The sequence below is a fragment of the Solenopsis invicta genome, chromosome 8, assembly GCF_016802725.1.
Source record: "Solenopsis invicta isolate M01_SB chromosome 8, UNIL_Sinv_3.0, whole genome shotgun sequence".
In the NCBI taxonomy this organism is placed as follows: domain Eukaryota; kingdom Metazoa; phylum Arthropoda; class Insecta; order Hymenoptera; family Formicidae; genus Solenopsis; species Solenopsis invicta.
Genome location: NC_052671.1, coordinates 3,894,992 through 3,909,273, shown reverse-complemented (window position 1 = coordinate 3,909,273; position 14,282 = coordinate 3,894,992). Strand labels below are relative to the sequence as shown.

Here is a 14,282-nt window from a genome sequence, read left to right as displayed (position 1 = left end):
ACGCATTTAACGCCATTATTTTTCTAGAAGATCCCCTTCTTTTCAAAATTAAATTTTTTGTTGATACTATAATGCTAGATGAGCAACAAAAGAACGCTGCTTCAATTTTAGATTTCAAATTTAAGAAAAGATATTGTGAGAGCTTTCAAGGAAGAAATAAGTATGGAAAGATGTACTAAAAAAAATTTTTATGTTTAAATAAACATATTTATTTTAACATCGTTCTCTTGATTTAAATAAATATTAGCTCTAATATAAAGTTATTTATTTTTTAAAATTGGGACAAATTTTTTTAAATCAAAGAGATTATGTTAAAATCACTCTGATAAAAAGATTTATTTGAATACTTGCAATAAGATATTTATTTACAGTACATACTTATATTCAATAAAAAAGTGATAGTTAAATTACATTAGTGATTCTTCTACTAAACAAATGTGTATTCATTTACATTTAATATTTTCATTGCAAGTATTCAAATAAATGTTTATTAAAATTTAGTAATTTCTTTTTCTCAGTGTATATTTACTTCAACGCGTAAAAAAACTAACTAAAAAGTTAATAAATAAAGTAATAAAATAAATAAATAAAAATATGGACTAGCTAAAATATAGAGTAATGTTGACCATATATAATAAATACAATAAAACAGAGTAGAAAATAATAACGTAAGATATTTTTATTAATGAAAAACGTATTTAAAAAAATTAAATGTGCCATTATGGCATAATTGATTTCGTCTAAGCCGAAAGAATATTTTATAATTGTTATAGCCCATTGTATGAAGTCTCTCTAATTACAAAGTATGTTTACTCCACTATTTACTATTTAATGGTTACATAGTAGTAATGAAATGATGTTAATATTCAACATTGCATTTGTTGCGTGTACTTTAATAATTTTTAAAACTATTTTATACGATTTCGTTAGAGTTGCGGATTAAATTACTTAATTTCAGAGGACATTTGAATTTAAATTATTACATTATTACATTATAATTGAGAACCATTTTGTTTTCTTTGAGGACTCGAGTTTATCTGTTATCGGATGAGGATATCCGAAGCAGAGAACACGATGTTTATGCGCGTCCATCCCGAGTAAATATACTTAAGGACTCGGTGGCGAGCGAGGGGCCGGGCGCAAAGACGAGAAGGGTGTAAATCGAGTAAATCAAGGGTTTCCGTCTCCGCGCGGAACCGCAGGGATCGCGTTCGCGCGACGGGAACAAGACATCCGTCGACGGAATTACGGGGGGCAACCGGGCGTTTACGCTTCGGTGAAAAGTCAATTTTCACAGCTGTTCGCGCCCCGTCGCACATTTTCTACTACGTGCTCCGTTTTTACGACTTCGGGGTACCGAAGGCCGATGCGGGTTCTCGGCGCGGCCGATGCGGCGGCGGGGGGCAAGGGGGGAGGGGAGAGTCATCGCTTAAAATCACCATTAAGCCGTAGACATGTGGGGCTGCAATCGCGAGGGGCTGCACGTGGAGTGATACACGAGGGAGACGTGTCCCGAAATCGGATACGGATGAGTGGAAATGTACGCATATGAGAGCGCAATCATAATCTAATTACAAATACAAAGATACGCCCTTAAAATCTCGTAGAGTAAAGCGACGTCACCTTTAAAAGAGTGAAAATTGAGCCAGTGCAATTTTCGAGTGATTTGTCACTCTAATGGGAATAAAAATTCTCCAATGCAGAGTGAAAATTAATTTCTACAGAACGAAAATTGAGCCGGAGGAATTTTTCGAGTGATTTGTCATCCGGGAGAACGGGGAATCCCGTAGCGAGAGACGGGCGCCAAGAGCCAATTGGAACCCGAATCTCGGGACGTGGGTGCGTAGAAATCTCCGCGAGATCCAAATAATATGTATTTTTAAAAACTCGCGTTAAGGCCAGGCGAGACGTTTTTACTGCCGCTAGATCGAATTCACCGCGATCGCAGCTGCGATCTATAAATATTTCGCGGATTTTAGAGACTGGCCCCGCTCTCTCGATCGCTAACTCGCTTGTTTTCGTTCGAATGGCCGCGCGGGGTTCCCGGATTCGCCCACGCGCGGAGAAGACAGAGAACAGATTTGTCTCTTGTCTCTTACTCTTCTGTTTCCATCTGCGTCTCTTCTTGTCCCACATTTAACCGCGCGACGATATAGCCGCATGTCCGTGATAACGTATCGTCCACCGCGTCCACGCGACAAACGAGATGATCGCAAATCTCTGTCGTACTTACATCGTGGGTCAACGTGAGGTCACGAAAGGTCTTACATCTGCAGGAGAAATTGTCATTGATACGATGAGAATTATCGATGTATTATAGCTTATTGTAATATCCGGTTTTACGAAAACGCATAAACAATATCGATATTCTGCCAGGAAATGATTGCGTGTTAAAGTGCAACGTGCAACGTAGAATAGCATTCAATTTGTGACATTAATACTAAAAAAATGGTCTTGCAAGTGCAGCCTTAATATTTGGGCTGCAAAAAATTAACTTAAAGATAGACAAATGATTAGCAAATATTGTGATGTCGCATATTTTTGGTACTTAATTGAAATAACAGAGATAGAATTTATATCTGAACTGTTTGTGAAATTTAGAGAGAAAATTTTTCTGTGACGCTTATTTGTATTAAGACTAATCATCAAATTTGACTGTATAATTGGTAACAAGACCTAAATTTTTTTTAAAAATTGCTAAATGTTGCTGCTATAAATTCTATATGTGATAAGCCACGTTTTAGCAGATGCAAAAAATAGCGATAAATCTTTGTTGTGATACCTAGAAATCTGCTTACATCAGCATAACACTTTTTTGAGTGAAGGATAACATGAGACGAGAGAGAGCAATTTGAATATGTAAAACGGGAATTAACGGATTCTGGATGTCCTTCTAACAAGTTGACGGCTTCGTCCCACTCGTTTATTTACGATCGCGTAAAGATCTATTTAGGCTAAGAATAATTTATTAATTTTATTATATTTTAATTAATTTTATTAAATTAAATCATTATTAAATGTTAATATTAAATTAATTATTAATAAAATAATTAACAAAATAAAAGAACTTGCAACTTAAACATCTTTCCATATCGATTTTGGATCAATAAAATAATATAATCTTTTTATATAAGTGCAAGTTTTCATTAATTAATTTACTTAATTAATTAATTAATTTAGTAATGATTTTATTTTATTAATTAGAAATGTGCGATGAATTGCTCGAGGATAAATTTACATTACCTTTGTTAGGTCAAACCGGATTCAGATCAAGGAAACGAATATAAATGGCTAATTTACGTTGAAAAAAATAGCGTAACTGGTAGACAGAAGAGAAACAGCGTCTTTATTACGTATTACGAAATTACGGTAAAAAAACTAAATAGGTTGCATTAAAATTCACCCTCGAGTAACGCTTAGTTGTTTACTTAGATTGATGCACGAGCAGGGACATCGGTTCTCAGGTGAAAGAGCACGAGAACGAGCAACTGGTCGATTCGCTCGACGCAAGAAAACGGTCGCATAACAATAACTTGCTGATGTTACACACATTGTGTACCGCTAGGAGCGGCACCGTGACACACAAACGGATGGGAACCACGTCTCTTCCTGGTCGACCGATCGCAACCCGCATTCCCGACGCCGGAAACGCGTCGTCGAAACGACGCCGGAATAAAAAAAAAGAAGAAACGGAAACGAGCACAAACGCAACCCCATTAACTTAAAACTTAAACGATGTGCATAACGATATGTTATGTACACATGGTGAGTGTATGCATCACACGAAAGTGTTCGATGTCCCTTCAATGTTGATTTCAAAATGTTATATGGTACATCGAATTATCGATTAGTTCTAGATTCTGCTCAATTTAAACGTCAACTTCTATCGCATCGCAGACTGGTATTTTTTTTTTTAATATGGTTTGCGTGAATTAAAAGTTCAATTGTCACAGTAAGGACTTATAAATATTTCTGTATTGGAGAAGAATGTGATAATCGAATTAAAAAAATATCAATTATTTAAAGTCAACGATGTAGGTGGCATGAATATTTTTACGGTTCGCAGTAAAGCCGCCACCAGTTTTAATCGTCGAAAAACAACAAAATTGAGAGAGTGCGTGATTGATGGACCTGGCATCGTGGTCGATGTGAGCAACAAGTCGTATACGGGGTGTCCCGCCATTCTCGTCGTTTCTTTCACCAATGGATTCTTCGACTGATTTGGAATTGTGTTTTTTTCCTCAGCGAATAGCCACTGGAGAATTGCTTCAGAGTTTTTTTTTATATCCGAATGTTAGACACTTTAATAACTGTTGAAAATAAAAATTGAAGCACTACTAAGGTTCCAAGCAGCAAACAGTTTTTAAAAATATTTTTAAAAACATTAAAAATAATGGATTAATTTCCTTTATTTATACAAAAGAAACGTTTATTTTAATGAAAAAATTGTTAACGTTACGAAACCATTTATTTCAACATATGGAAAAAATGAGTCCTTTTAATATCAAATATGTTTTCAAATGTTGAAATAAACATTTTTCAAAGGTTAAAAATTATTCTTTCATTGAAATTCATTAAAACGTTTTTTTTTTAATAAAATAATAGGAATTTATACCAGTATTTTTAAAAATAGTCTTCAAATGTCTTTAAAAATATTTTAATAGTCTTTAAAAATATTTTTAAAAACTTTGCTTCTTGAAATAAAAACTAATTACATTTTATTTACGATTTCTAAATAAAAAGACAAAAATAGACATTTACATTTTTTTTTAAATACGGTGTAATAATATTTTGAAAAATAATTTGTAATAGAAGCAATCCATAATTGAAGGTAAGCTTCTCAATCACTTAAAGACAATTAATGACAGACTGATTATTAATAACAGACTGATATAAATAATATAAATTCTGATCAAAATTGAGCTCATATCTTTTTTCTTCCTGGATTCCTGGATATTAAGAGATTCGTATTTTTCATCATTAGTCTTGAGGGGTGCACAATAGGCAAGGGGAAACCCAGATGGATGAATTTTACGAGCCGGTCGATACGTACAGTCACGGAAAGACATAAAATCAAGACGCCCGTGAATTACACCGTTCGACTTGCGTTCGCAAATTGCTCTCGTCGCACATCTCGCGGTAGCAATGACCGCGATATTTGCGCACGGCACCTATTTATACTACCTCAAGAGTATACGAGGGACTCATACACGCGACACCCGCGACCCGACACGTGAAATCGGTCTCTGGTATACGAAGCAGAGAGGGGCCGTCTGTTCTCGTTACGTCGTCGAACAGTCGCGGGATGAGTTCTCCCGGACGCAGTTCGCTGGGAGCCAAAGTATCCAAGGGGCGGAAGAGTCAGCCGGTATGGTTCCTGATACGAGAATCTTATTTTAGCATCCTCGCGTCTGGCTCTGGAGGGTTTGACGCAATGTTTGACGCGGGTTTCATCAAGAGAATTCAATAGCCTCCGTTGATCATCCGTCATGGAAACGTGACGACGATTGCCGAACTGAAGCGGAGCATATTGGACCTAGCTCTTTCGACAAAATGTAATAATTCCGACGCGAAAGGGAAAACAAGTTGGAGCAACTGAAACTGGCTCTATAAAAATACGATGTAACGTTACGGCTTTCTGGTTAACACATGGCTACGGAAATGTCGAGAGAGAAAGAGAGAGAGAGACTGCCTCGATCCTCGGTGGCATCGCGAAGTTGTGTGGACGAACATCCGCTGTAAACGACGAAAGGCTTACGGATGAGGCACGTGCGCCCTGTGTAAACTGCGAAGGAGCGTTTACAAACGCTGCTCGCAGCACGGAGGGTGAGCTTTAATAAGGGAACAAAACGGGGCGGCGCACGTGGCGGCGCACCGACATCCCCCTTCGCCCTACGGCGACGAAAGGCGGATATAAAATTATAAGGCGATAACGAGGCAACTCGTAATTCATGTTATGCAGCAAGAACCGGACCCTCTTTCTTTTCCTTACGCGAAATTCCAATGCGGGGAGGAAAGGAAGGCGGGTTTCCTCACGCGTTTCCCCGTCTCCTGACTCTCTTCATATTTCGCGTGAAGAAATGCGAGCTATTCGGCACTGAGAAAGGGGAGTGCAGGGACACGTGCTACCGAGCTTGTTGAGATCGAGGGAGAAGGGGGACAAGACCACTTCAGGGATGAAGCGAGGGTGAAACACTGCAGAGATTTAAAGCAGCGTAATTTCGATGCTGCGCTACGAAAGGAAACGACGTCCCCCATACCAATCATCGTCCTTCTATTCCAGCAAATAAATACTTTGCGCACGGCACTGGAATGCAAATTTTATTGTTGCGTAAAATTTGTCAAAATTTGGCAGAACGAATTTAAGAATCGAAATGAGACTGAACGTATAGGCTTGCCTGAATTTTATCTGTTGGAGAATATATATTCGTATGCGTAAAATATCTTGATTAGTACGAATGAGAAAGATTAAAAAGAATTAGAATATTGAGAGTTATTTATATCTGTTACTTGAATTATTTAATCAAGATTTAAATGATATGCTTTTATATCGAAGCGGAAGATACCGGTGATTGGCATGTGTGATATATGTTACACGATATCTCGTATCTTATCTTTTTTTTCCACATATTGCGAAAATGTCACGCGCGATTTAGAAAGATGCAGAAGAGTTGCGCATGTAGATAATAATTTGAATAATATCGGATGAAAAAAAGATATATATGTTAATCGAAACAGATACATAGAATAGGAATCATCAAAATTAATTTGAGATGCAGGGGAAAGTTGCCGAATGTATACTAGTCTTCTAAAGCGTACCTATTCAGTATTTTATATTTTTATTTTATATTAACAAAATTCAATGAGAAAAATAAAAAGTAAATAAGTAATAAGGCAAAAATTAACAAGTTTTATCTTGTTTTGTGCATGCATTTTAGAAAATCAAGTACATCTGATATCAATTTTTCATATAATTGATAATAACAAAATTATACAATTTTTTTTAATTGTTATACTTCCATAAAAGAAGGTTTGTTGTAGAATACTTTATATTCATTGTATATACATATTACAATTATTATAAAAACTAAATCGATATTTTTGTAAATTGTATCAAGTTTTTTCTAATTCGTTCTACCACAAATTTAACTATAAAAATGTTAATATGAAAGATTGTTAAATAATAATAGTAAAACTAGTAATTGCTATGAATAAAAATACGTTCATTACAAAAATACATTCAAGCCAGTTTTATTTCAATGCTTTTACTTTTCATTATAATTATTTATTAATTATTGAATATTTGATCGTTTTTTCGATAAATTATTAATAAAATAAATATCATTTAACGGTGTCTTAAATTTTTAATAACTTAATTCAATATTATCGAAGATTATTTAAGAAACCACAGGTACGTTTTAGGCTACCGACTTTTTTAAATCACACCTTTCGTAGCATGCTACACAGAAAAGTTTATAATAAATTTGTTATTACTGAAACGTCAAGTTACAATTTCGAATTTTGGTTTGCATCCAAAACAACAAATGAGAAATATAATAAAAAATAGCTTAAGTGGTACGCATTTGGCAACTGTTCCCTATAAATTAATGCTAATAATACCCGTAATATAATACCACATAATGTCATAAGAAGAACCTAGATTTCTCGCAACGATCCCTAATGATCGTTAATGTTTACGACAATTCTCTGCAATATTCTAACAGTCATTTCGATGTTCAAACATCGTTCTTAACTGTCTGTTCGAAAAAGAAAAGACGAAGGAGGCCGTATATCCGAGTCTGAGTCGCACCCAAACGAAGGCGTTGTCCAAGTACCCCTCGCCACTCGTGTTTCTCGTCCCTCTTCACTTCAAAGTCCAAAGCGTACTCCAACATTGTCGAGCCACCCTCTTACGGTGTACAAAGGCGTGGGTATACAGTAGTAGCCGGAGTATCAGAACATGGAAACCAGAATACGCTTTCAGTCCCTTTGGCAGTTCGCCCGATTAACCACGTCGCTTTCTCTTTGCAGTTTTATAAACGTCGGGCTCCCCCTCTCCCTCCTCCTCAAAAGTAGTTGCGAAATCAAAGCCACAGAATGACGAAATCTTGAGATTGAGGAAAGAAGACGAGGCATTATGGTTTCGAGACGATTACAATAAAATAAAGAACTGTGTTTCCGCAGCTTCGTCATTTGTATTATTAATGAATCACAAACGCGCAGATAAATGAATCAGACGGGAACTTCTTGCGTCGAATGCTCTTATTTCTTTATTTTATCTGTAAATTTATCATGAATTACGTGACGTAAACTGAAAACATAAGTATCAGCAATTAAGACCTAGGGGCCATTCAGTCGACGGCAAAGGCGAGAGATATGCAAATTAGCGAACCTGTTGCGTTGGGTTCTATTTAAATCAAATCCCCCCTTGTATCGCGTTGTAGCATAATCGGATTTTCACGGTACGAGCGATTGAATCGTGGGGCGGAGGGAGCCCCGGTAATCGCTTTGATTGATGTCGTGATTACGTTGCTGACAATAGCGACGTAACTGTAGGAATGCGTAACTTTAGAAATACTTCGATACTTATCGTCTACTCTATATATCAGTTTTATCAAGAGTATTAATCGAACTCTTTAAGAAAAAAAAATATATATACATTTTTCTTATTAAACGTGTGCGTATGTGTGTAATATAAAAAAGTATGAGTATATTATATACAATATACATATACTGATATAATATATTCTATATTGTATTATGTATATTAGCATAATATATTAGTATACATAATATATTAATAAGATATCTCATTGTTAATAATATATATCAGTATTTAGTAAAAGTTCGATTAATAAATTTTTATTTTATTTGTGTCAAAAGAAAAGATTTCTTTGTACATTTTTAGAATTATATATTAATTAATATTTGCTGATATATATTTTTTTCTTATACAATTTGATTAATATTTCTGATAAATATTACTCAAACTGTATAAGAAAAAAAAAAAAATATATATATATATATATATCAATAAATATTAATTAATATATAATTTAAAATGTATACAAAGAAATCTTTTTTTTTTATACAAAAGAAATAAAAAGTGATTAATTGAGCTTTCGTTAAAAAGATTAGTCGAGCAAAAGCTTCGTTATAGGATCCATAGACAAAGTTCTACCATGAAACACCGTGGAAAATAGAACGGAGAAGGGACATTTAAGACAGCAAAAAGCAGTTGCTTTTGTACGCTCTGGCTTAATTGCTCTAAAATAAACGCTTACTCAGACGCGACGCCTTTAACTCGGCTTAATCCGTTTGTGTCGCGGTACATTTCTCTATATGTACCACTCGTAATTTAATACATGCGAGATGGAAGAGATCAGCCGCGAAGCGATCAGTTCGTCTCATAAAGAGACTTTAAGAAAGCATCTTATCATTGCATACGACTTGGCATTCTATAATTGATTTCCCAAATAGAAATTTTCATTTAATTCATCAACCAGATAAAATTTCGTATTCGGGTTCACATTATTTAATAATTATGTAATTTGCGTTATCCGTTATTTTTATTGTCTATCTCTTCATTTATTATTCCTTATTCAGAATGCGAGAGCAACCTTTGTACATCAAATAAACGACCGCAAGGTTGGAACGTTTAGCAACAGGGTAATCCCTAGAGACATAAACTTGCGTGTTTGAGCTCAAGAATTGAAAACGGAATTTTTACCCGTGAGAAGCATTATGCGTCTCTGAGAGCCGTGTTATTACGCGAGAAACACGTTACGCGGTAGCTTTGTGACGCACTGTGAACAGTTAGTTAGATGTAATGGCTATGTAAATAAAGCAAAACGATCGCGTAAGGTATATACTTTTTTATTTATCTCAATGATGTATGGTGAAATAACATTCATGAATTTTTTTCACTTTTATTCGCACAATAATGGATACTAGGAATAATTACGTGCCATCAAGAACTTTGAAAAAACATTTAAAAAATTTTAATGAGGAAACCTTGAAAAATTTCATAAAACTTAATAATCTTAATTGATCTTAAGAGAATATCGAGCGTGATTAATTTTCAAATTAATTTATTTTGAATAAAATGTATAAACAATAATTTGGCAATTAAATATTCATTTTTCTCGTTTATATAAAAGATTAAAAATTCGTGAAATTTTAAGTTTTACGAATTTGAAATTATAACAAAATATAATTTTTAGCTCTCTTTACAACTATTTCCGTTAATAATATTTATTTTACCTCCTTTTTTAATTTAATGACTGAAATTAGAGTTAAATTAATAAAAAAGCAGAGCTAGTATATTTTAACTTATATGTCATTAAATTCCGCTATTTGTAAGTATTTCCGACCAAGTTTTAAAAGTCTTACAGACATACTATAGGTTAACAGAACCTTGTAAGACTACGTGTAGTGAAGTGTCACGTGGTATTGATTGATCGCTCGGACGCGTGCAACAGGTGTCTGTTTAATGCAGCTTGCGTCATCGTGCATTGAAATTACTATTCTATAAAAGTATTTACGAGAATAAAATACAGGATAATTTGTTACATCGATAATACAATCGAGAAGAAGATGGCTCTAATAGCAAAAAAATACATAGGAAATAGAATAAAGTCTTTTTTACACACAAAAAATATTCCTGAATGTTATTATTCGTACTTTGGCGATTTATTTTACGTGATACAAATTACGTGAACCGCAAAAATGTAATTTATTCTCCGACTTTCGAAACAGATTTTATTAAAAAGAAAGTCAGAATACGAAGTCGTCGAAAAGAAGTCGTTCCATGTTCTCGGCTTATCTCACGATCTACTTAGAAGCCAATACCTTTCCGATTAGACACAAACGAATGCCATTAAGGCGTTCGAAAGTAAGGTTTTGAACGCACGTAGGAGTGCAAAGCGAATCCTTTCCTTTCTTGGTACGCTCAGAAGGTAGATATCACCGTCATCGGGAAATCTTATGCACGCAGCAGGCACCTGATTAAAAATGTTTCCCACGTTTCACGTTCCTCATCGTTAAGCTCGAGATAACTAACGAAATAACGGGCACGTTTGAATTTACCGGAAGGCACGAAAGTCTGATAAAAATACACCGCGTTTCCTTTTCTTCCATTCGTTCATTTGTCACGGCGCTTTTCTCAAACCTGATGCAGCAAACGTGACGTATCTCAATACACGCAGGTCGTATATTGCTCTCATCGGGAGCTTCACGAGAGAATCGATATTATAACGCGTGACGAGCGTAATGTCTGTTTTAGAATGAAAATAGACGAAAAAGAGAGAGAAAACGCGTGGTGTGTGACGATAACGCTGCTTGTAAGGACTTCCTCCGTGTGAATGAATATGTATGATGAATTTAATTAGCAAGTCAAGGCCGCGACAACCGTTTTTTCATTGCAAACGCACTGTCGCGTCGTCGTCGTCGCGTTCTAGAATCTGATGCCGTTCACGTTTCCTAGAGACAGTACGCTGATGTTTGATATCATGATAAAAAATTCAAGCTCACTTTTTAAAACATCAAGGCGACAAAAACTATTTAAAAAAACGCAAAAAAATGAAGGAAGATCGTAGTAAATATGTTTACATTATTTATCAATATATTGATAAATATATTGACGTATTGATACATTATACGATGATATATTGATAGATTTATTAGGTTTTCTTTTTTTTGTAAGAAATTTATTATTTTTAACATCCGCGCTTACTTAACAGCATGAAGCTCTCTTTCTCTAACTCTCGGCAAAGGTGAGAGAGAAGAGTGGAAAGCGAGCGTGAGTCTGCAGAACGCGGAAGAATATTTTCTACTATCTAATCGGCATCTGCGCAACGAGATTAAGATATGTACAGAGTAACGCCTGTCTTGCATTAGATATCTAAACGTTAGATGGAATTCACGCGAGATATTTAAAGTAGGTACACGATCGCCGTTAGCAATCGTATAAGCATGCTTATACATAGGTATGCGTCGTAATCCTCGATGTTTCAATGAAAAATAATAATTGAATTGTTTTGTCTTATTAAATGCGTGGGCAGTTTTGACAAATAAATTTAACGATAAAATTACAGACGACTCTCAAGAATTAAAATTATAATACTTAAGAAAAACTAATGAAGTCAAGCGTGGTTATAAACGGTTACAATTTTTTTATAAATATTATAAATTTCGGTTTATTAATTTATAGCTTTAATTTTAGATAGAAACGCGATCAATTAGAAATAAAATATTTCCTTTTTACTTTCCAATTTCTGATTTGAAAGTAACAAAATATTATTATTTTTATTGTTTGTTAATCTTTCGAATTCTCTACATCTTATAGAGTAAAATGTTACTTTACAAGAATTAAAATTGAGCAATTTCTTGAGTGATTTTTCACTCTACGAGATTTGGAGAGAAGTCAAATGTGATTGACAATTGAGTTGAATTTTTCTTAATAGTGTAGGCAACACTAATTAAATAATTTTTGGTCAATTAGTTTACATATTCATAGCATTAATTTAACACTTTAGATAGAGAAATGATCACTAGCAATAACAATACTTTCTCTTCACTTCCAAGTTTATAATGTGAAGTATCAAAAAATTATTATTTCTATTTTATTAATTTTTCGAAGTCAAATGTGCAGCCAAAGGTGAATAGATAAATTATAAATGAATGAGGAATATTTCCATTAGATATGCAGAATATAAAAACAATGTTTCATTAATGAATAAATAAGAAGGCAGAAATCATGGTCCTCGGTCGCATTAAGACTGTGCTGGAATTTCTGAACTAAAGCGTGGGAGGCTACCAGCATGTCGATGAAAATTAGGTCAGGAACACTCCTTACGTTCAATATTCGGTATCCGTAAAATAATCGATACGATGGATTCGCGTGAGATTTTTTTTAAAAAAAAGAAGGTATTAAAAGAGAATTGCACAAAAGAAAAAAAACGTATAGGTGTGCATGGAACAAAAGTTTAGCGATAGATTGCCACTAAAATCTCGTGTCTAATGGTGAGAATGATGTAACCAGATGTGGCAGACAACGTGGACATCGCACACAAGCGTCGTTGAAAACACATAGCGAATAGGTGGGAAGATACCGAGAGTGAGTGTAGTGGTGGCTGTAGATAACGACGCAGGGACGTATCGATCTCGTCGACGAAAACGTGGGCCGATATACGCGGGTGTGTCTAACGAATTAGACCAATTGGACGTAGTTACTGCAGAAAGAAACCGAGTTTAAAACGTAATCTTTCGGATGCCATCGTTTTAGAGAACCGTTAAAAATGAAATTCCGTGACGATATCGAATTAAGAATAAAGTAACTACTTTAATTTTTAATCAAATTATAAAATAGTATAAAATGTAATATTTATGAAATAATCATTTTGTACTATAACAATTTGTTTCTGCCAATTGGATTTATTACGAGTAATATTTTATGTTTTCTGCAACATAGATATAAAAGAAATTTAAAAGTTATTTTAAAAAATTCTTTCAATTGGAATTAAAAATTTCATTAAATTAATTACTTGATTTCTTCCTGTATAATTGCGTTTAATTTGCACCAGAGTCTTGGCTTATCGAATGATTCGAATTAATACGTTTTTTTATTAGCATTAATCGTTTCTAATTAAACTCTAATGTGAGATCATCTCTCAATTAACGATAGATTCGATTACACTCCTTTTCCATCCAAATGAGTTTTAATTTCTCTTTAAAACATACAAGTACTTAAGGATATATAAGACATTTCTCAAAACATTAAGAAAATTATGAAAAAATAGATTTCTTTTATATTGGATTTGAAAGAAAAAATTTTGTGGCAATTTTCAATTTGGTTAAAAAATTATTTCAATGAGAAGTAGACGTGTGCTCTAATAAAAAATATAATTAATAGTGAAATGATAAATTTAAAAATACTAAAAAAAAATTTTAATTTTTTTATTAAATACTTTAAATATTCAAGATAATTTAGGTAAAGTTTCATTGCGATACAGAGATTAGTAAAATAAACAAAATTTATTATATTTAAAGTATACGAAAAAATTGAGATCTTTCTTAATGTTGTAAAAAATAATTAAATTTTTAATAAAGTAAATAAATTATAAAAATATGTTATTAAATAAAAATATAATCTTATTCGTACAACTTTCATATGTATACAGTTTACTTGACAATAATAATAATAGTGATAAATAGTGTTAATGTTAAACACATTTCCAAATTATATTCACTTTGTTGGGACTGTATTACGTCCGATATATTTT

General features: G+C 33.8%; 1 protein-coding gene and 1 long non-coding RNA gene across 2 annotated transcripts in view; one reads left to right on the top strand and one right to left on the bottom strand.

Annotated features, from left to right (window-relative positions):
* The window catches only part of LOC105199627 (unc-112-related protein), a 51,815-nt gene that overhangs the window by 7,347 nt on the left and 30,186 nt on the right, over positions 1-14,282 (bottom strand). The window lies entirely within an intron of this gene.
* On the top strand, positions 3,244-4,345 carry LOC120358387. Its single transcript, XR_005575347.1, has 3 exons — positions 3,244-3,369; positions 3,433-3,765; positions 4,067-4,345. It is a non-coding gene; the product is annotated as an uncharacterized LOC120358387 (long non-coding RNA).